This window comes from Schistocerca americana, chromosome X, assembly GCF_021461395.2.
Source record: "Schistocerca americana isolate TAMUIC-IGC-003095 chromosome X, iqSchAmer2.1, whole genome shotgun sequence".
Lineage (NCBI taxonomy): Eukaryota > Metazoa > Arthropoda > Insecta > Orthoptera > Acrididae > Schistocerca > Schistocerca americana.
Window position 1 is genome coordinate 615346507 of NC_060130.1, and position 6625 is coordinate 615353131.

The window sequence follows — 6625 nt, forward strand, 5'->3', positions numbered from 1 at the left end:
TATAAAATCAAATCTGAAAGTGCAAACTAAAATGATAAATACTACAAATTTTGAAGATGGGCGTACATGGATACATCTGCTTCTACGTGACTACTCTGAAATTCACAGTTAAGTGCCTGCCAGAGGATTCATCGAACAACCTTCGGACTGTTTATCTGCCGTTTCACTCAGCGCGCGGGAAACACGAACACTTCAGTCTATCTGTGCGAGCTCTGATTTTTCTTATTTTATTACGATATGTAGATTTGCCTCAACAAAATATTTTCACATTCTGAAGATTAGTAATTGAAATTACGTGACCGAGCGAGGTGGCGTAGTGGTTAGCGCACTGGACTCGCATTCGGGAGGACGACGGTTCAATCCCGTCTCCGGCCATCCTGATTTAGGTTTTCAGTGATTGCCCTAAATCCCTTCAGGCAAATGCCGGGATGGTTCCTTTGAAAGGGCACGGCCGATTTTCTTCCCCATCCTTCCCTCACCCGAGCTTGCGCTCCGTCTCTAATGACCTCGTTGTCGCCGGGACGTTAAACACTAATCTCCTCCTCCTCCACCTGAAATTACGTGAAAAGATTTCGCAGCAACGAAAGACGCCTTTGTTTTAATCATTGTCACTCCATCTCGCGTATCATATCAACAACACTCTCTCCCCTATTAGTACAAAACGAGTTACCCTTCTTTGAACTATTTCGATATCTTCCGTCAGTCCTATTTGATACGGATCCCATACTGCATAGTATTATTCCAGATGAGGACGGACAAGCGTAATGTACTCAGTCTCTTTAGAACATCTACAGGGTGTCCAGAAAAGTGCTCCCTGATTTCAAAATTAAATATCTCGAAAACAAAGATCGATAGAGGAATGCAGTAAACGGTATGTTTATTGTGAAAGCTGTAAGATGTTTATACAGCAGTTTGAAATAATAGTTACAAAAGCTGCTAACAGATGGCGCTGTACGCTGTACAGCTCATATCAGCATACATAAGTGAAATAATCGTATGAAAACAATCTTTGTAAACAATCACACCACAATGTTTTCAAAATGTTCACCATTGGCACTACAGAGGTGGCGCAAACTAAGAATGAAATTCGCCATCACATTTCGTAGTGTCTCAACCGAAATGGATTCACATGCCACAGAGATCGCCGATTCAAGCTCGTCCAGCGTGGCGGGATGCTTCGGGTAGACCATGTCTTTCACTGCGCTCCACAAAAAAAAGTCACAGGGAGTCAAATCCGGCGAATATGGAGGCCAATCCATGCCTGCACCAGTAAATCTGGGATATTCCAAAGCAATGTCTCGATTCCCGAAGTATTCCTCAAGAAAGCGAAACACTTGTTCGGTCCGATGTGGTCGGGCTCCATCTTGCATAAACCATTCAGTACCTGGTCGATCCTCTAACGCTTGCTGTGTGGCGACAAATTGTTCCAAAATTGCAACGTAACGTGCACCAGTGACCGTTTCTCGAATGAAAAAAGGGCCAATAATACCTCTGCTGCATACTGCAGCCCACACAGTAACTTTAGGAGAATACAGGGGTTTCGCTCCACACCAATATGGGTTTTCGGAACCCCAAAATCGCCAGTTCTGCTTATTCACGTATCCATTCAGGTGGAAGTGTGCTTCATCTGTAAACCAGATGCAGCCAACATCAAATCCTTCACTATCAATCATTGTGAGCATCTGATTAGCAAAGGCAACCCTTTGTTGCACAGCTCGTACGGGTATGGCCTGGTGCGTTTGAATTTTGAATGGAAACATGTGTAGGCTCTTTCTCAGTATTTTCTGCTTGCTGGAACGCTTCATACCAGTCTCAGATGTAATTCTACGGACGGATGACATTGGATTTCGCTGAATAATTCCAGAAACTGTGGAGATATTTTCAGGCGTAACTGCGGTTTGCTTGCGGCCAACATGCCCCACTAGATCATCAGTTACGCTGCCTGTTCGTTGAAATTTTGCGAAGAGCATACGAATGGTTTTTGCATCGGGTCCTTTTGGAACATTAAATCGTGCTTGAAAACTTCGCCTTCTTACCGTAGGACTCTCTTCTAACCTGTGGTACTCTAGCACCAGAAAAACGCGTTGTTCAATGGAGTACATGGTTTTAATCTCTTCCTTCGGTACGCTAACCTCCTTTCACGTTTCAATAGTGGAACTGATCGCTCTGGGCTTCGGATCACTATTTATACTAGACACTACTATGACGATTACAGCGCCATCTGTTAGCAGCTTTTGTAACTATTATTTCAAACTGCAGTATAAACTTCTTACAGCTTTCACAATAAACATACCGTTTACTGCATTCCTAGCCGGCCGGAGTGGCCGAACGGTTAAAGGCGCTACAGTCTGGAACCGCACTGCTGCTACGGTCGCAGGTTCGAATCCTGCCTCGGGCATGGATGTGTGTGATGTCCTTAGGTTAGTTAGGTTTAAGTAGTTCTAAGTTCTAGGGGACTGATGACCATAGCAGTTAAGTCCCATAGTGCTCAGAGCCATTTTGGAACTGCATTCCTCTATCGATGTTTGTTTTCGAGATATTTAATTTTGAAATCAGGGAGTCCTTTTCTGGACACCTTTTACATCTACATACATAATCCACAAGTCACCGTTCGGTATAAGGCGGGGGTTACCACGTACGCCTATTAGCTATTTCCTTTCCTGTTCAATTCGCAAATAGTGCGAGGGAAGAACGAGTGTCTAGAAACCTATGTACGAGCCCTAATTTCTCGCATCTTATCTTCATGGCCTTATGTGAAATGTACTTCGGCGGCATAAGAATCGTTATGCAGCCATCCTCGAAAGCCAGTTCCCTAAATTTCCGCATTAGTTCCTCGCGAAAAGAGTGTCGTCTTCGCTCCGGAGATTTCCGTTTGAGTTCACGAAGCATCTCCGTAATTTGCGTGCTGATGGAACCTTCTAGTAACAAATAGGTCGCCTCCGAAATGCTTGGATGTCTTCCTTTAATCTGACAAGGTGTGGATCCCAAACACTCGAACCGTACCCATGAGTGGGCTCTAACTAGCGTTCTATAGGCCGTCTCCTTCATGAATGAGCCACGATGTCTCAAGATTCTCGCAATAAAACGAAGTCCAGCATTCACCTTCGTATTACCAACTTGACGTGCTCGTTCCATTTCATATCGCTTTGCAACGTTACGCCTAGATATTTAATTGGTGTGACTGTGTCAAGCAACACCCTGCTAATGCTGTGTTCGAACGTTTTATAATTGTTTTTCCTACTCTTCTGCTTTAACTTACATTTTTCTGTTGTTAGAGGAAGCTGCCTGTCATCAAAATGGTTCAAATGGCTCTGAGCACTATGGGACTTAACTTCTGAGGTCATCAGTCCCCTAGAACTTAGAACTACTTAAATCTAACTAACCTAAGGACAGCACACACATCCACGCCCCAAGCAGGATTCGAACCTGCGACCATAGCGGTCGCGCGGTTCCAGACTGTAGCGCCTAGAACCGCTCGGCCACGCCGGCCGGCACCATTCATCACACCTGACTTGAAAACTGATACTTAACGCCGTAATATAGGCTTAACCAAGCAGAAAACAACGTTGAAAACATGGAAACACGTAAGAGCAGCAAGTGCAAAGCACCATTGCTCAGGCACAACCGAGCAATGATACTGTGTAGGTTTCCTGCTTGGTTAACCCTGTATTACGGCGTTAAGTATAAATTTTCTTACGTTTTCAAGTTAGCAATGGCGTATACTTTCCTTGTTAAATAGCGCGTTTGCCATGTAAAATTGTTACAATAGATATTTTTCCATTGTGAAGATGGTCCATTATCGAAACCGGTAGGTGATTCATGTGGAAAGGTTTCCGACGTGATTGTGGCCGCCTGACAGGAATTAACTGACTTTTTACGCGGAATGGCAGATGAAACTAGGCGTAGGGAGCGATCCCTTTCCAAATCGTTAGAGAATTCAATATTCCGAAATCCACAGTGTCCAGAGAGTGCCGAGAATACCAAATTTCGGGCATTACCTCACACCACCGACAACGCAGTGGCCGACGGCCTTCACTTAACGACCAAGAGCAGTGGCGTTTCCGTGGAGTTGTCAGTGCTAACAGACAAACAATACTGCGTCAAATAAACCCAGAAATCAATGTGGGACGTACCACGAACGTATCCCTTAGCACAGGGCGCCGAAATTTGGTGCTAATGGGCTATAGCAGAAGACGACCGACGCGAGTACCTTTGCTAACAGCGCCACATCGCCCGCAGCGCCTCTCCTGGGCTGGTGACCACGTCGGTTGGACCCTAGGTGACTGGAAAGCCGTGCCTGGTCAGGTAAGTCCTGATTTCAGTTGGTAAGAGCTGATGGGAGGGTTCAAATATGGTACACACCCTACGAAGCCACAGATTCAAGTTGTCAACAAGGCACTATGAAAGCTGGTGGTGGCTCCATAATTGCGTGGGCTGTGTTTACATGGAATGGACTGGGATCTGTTTATGTTCGGCTACTTGGTGACCATTTGCAGCCATTCATGGACTTCATGTTCACAAAAAACGATGGATTTCTTATGGATAACAATGCGCCATGTCACATGGGCCACAATTGTTCACGAATGGTTTAAAGGACATTCCAGGCAATTCGAGCGAATGATTTGACAACCCAAATTGCCCGACATGAATCCCACCTAACATTTCTGAGACATAGCCGAGAGCTCAGTTTGTGCTCAAAATCCCGCATCGGTAACACCTTCGCAGTTATATTTCTGCAGGGGACTTCCAACGACTTGTTGAGTCCATGCCACGTCGAGTTTCTGCGCTACGCCGGGCAAAAGAAGGTACGACAAGATATTAGCGGGTATCCCATGACTTCCGTCACCTCAGTGTGTAGCTTAGTTCCCTTATTTCAAGCCGGCCGCGGTGGTCTAGCGGTTGTAGGCGCGCAGTCCGGAACCGCGCGACTGCTACGGTCGCAGGTTCGAGTCCTGCCTCGGGCATGGGTGTGTTTGATGTCCTTAGGTTAGTTAGGTTTAAGTAGTTCTAAGTTCTAGGGGACTGATAACCACAGCAGTTAAGTTCCATAGTGCTCAGAGCCATTTTGAACCTTATTTCAAATGAAGTAAGAAAATAATTTTAATTCTTCTAAAGCGCACAAATTTAATAACAACCCCTAAGAAGAAGAATATTTTGGTTTTAAGATGAAACAGAAGTTACTAGTTAAATTTAAAGAATAATTTAATTACTTAAGGAAAATTAAATACAACTGAAAGAACCTAGCCGATGGAGACATAATTTGGCGAACACTAGGACGAGCTGTAGGGCCGGATGGAGGTCCGAAAAGAAACAAGAATTTAAAAAAATAGACTGCTGAAACATCATATCTATATCCACCATGATTCCTTTTTATTTTTCAGGCATCCTTTCTCTGGTTCTCGTCGTTCAAAAATGATTCAAATGGTTCTGAGCATTATGGGACCTAACATCTCAGGTCATCAGTCCCCTAGAACTTAGAACTACTTAAACCTAACTAACCTAAGGACATCACACACATCCATGCCCGAGGCATGATTCGAACCTGCGACCGTAGCGATCGCGCGGTTCCGGACTGAAGCGCCTAGAACCGCTCGGCCACACCGGCCGGCTCTCGTCGTTGATAAGCAGGATATCATTTTGTCACATGACAATAACCTGCTATATGACTGAGGCATCCGTTAAACTGCATAAATGTGTCTACTAACTGCGCAATGCACAACCATAAATGGTCCTATCAAGTTCACGTTGCGGCCGGCCGAAGTGGCCGTGCGGTTAAAGGCGCTGCAGTCTGGAACCGCAAGACCGCTACGGTCGCAGGTTCGAATCCTGCCTCTGGCATGGATGTTTGTGATGTTCTTAGGTTAGTTAGGTTTAACTAGTTCTAAGTTCTAGGGGACTAATGACCTCAGCAGTTGAGTCCCATAGTGCTCAGAGCCATTAAGTTCACGTTGGGCAGTTTCCGAATGGAGTACACAAAAAAATGGTTCATATGGCTCTGAACACTATGGGACTTAATATCTGAGGTCATCAGTCCCCTAGAACTTAGAACTACTTAAACCTAACTAACCTAAGGACAGCACACACATCCATGCCCGAGCAGGATTCAAACCTGCGACCCTAGCACCAGCGTGGTTTCGGACTGAAGCGCCTAGAACCGCTCGGCCACACCGGCCGGCCGGAGTACACAAACGATGAATATGTCGATATGCTTTTGGTGCTGGGCGCATCCGATAGCGAGGCTGCTGCTGCTACTCGTCCGTCTGCTGCACGGTAAACTTACAGGTGCTATCCAGATAACAATGTTTTTCGTCGCCTGGAGCAACGCCTTCGGCCAATCGGTAATCTACGTCCACAAGAAATGGGCAGAGATTGTCCAAGGACTAGACGTTCTCCACAAACAGATGACGTGGTTCTTGAAACCGTTCACCAATCACGTCGGTGAAGTATCCGTGATACTGTAAGGCAGTTCCAGAGATCTCAGAGTTGCTTGTAGAAGTGTTGCATGATGAAAAACTGCATCCATATCATTAAACTCAACATCAGCAGCCAGAAGGCAACATTCGACGAGTATAGTTTTGTGAATGTCTTTTGCACCAAGCTGAATACGATGAAGGTTTCAAAAATA

At 45.4% G+C, this 6625-nt stretch overlaps 1 non-coding gene across 1 annotated transcript; it reads left to right on the forward strand.

Moving 5' to 3' along the window:
- Positions 1-302: 302 nt before the first annotated feature.
- On the forward strand, positions 303-375 carry Trnaa-cgc. Its single transcript has one exon. It is a non-coding gene; the product is annotated as a tRNA-Ala (tRNA).
- The last annotated feature ends 6250 nt before the right edge of the window (positions 376-6625 follow it).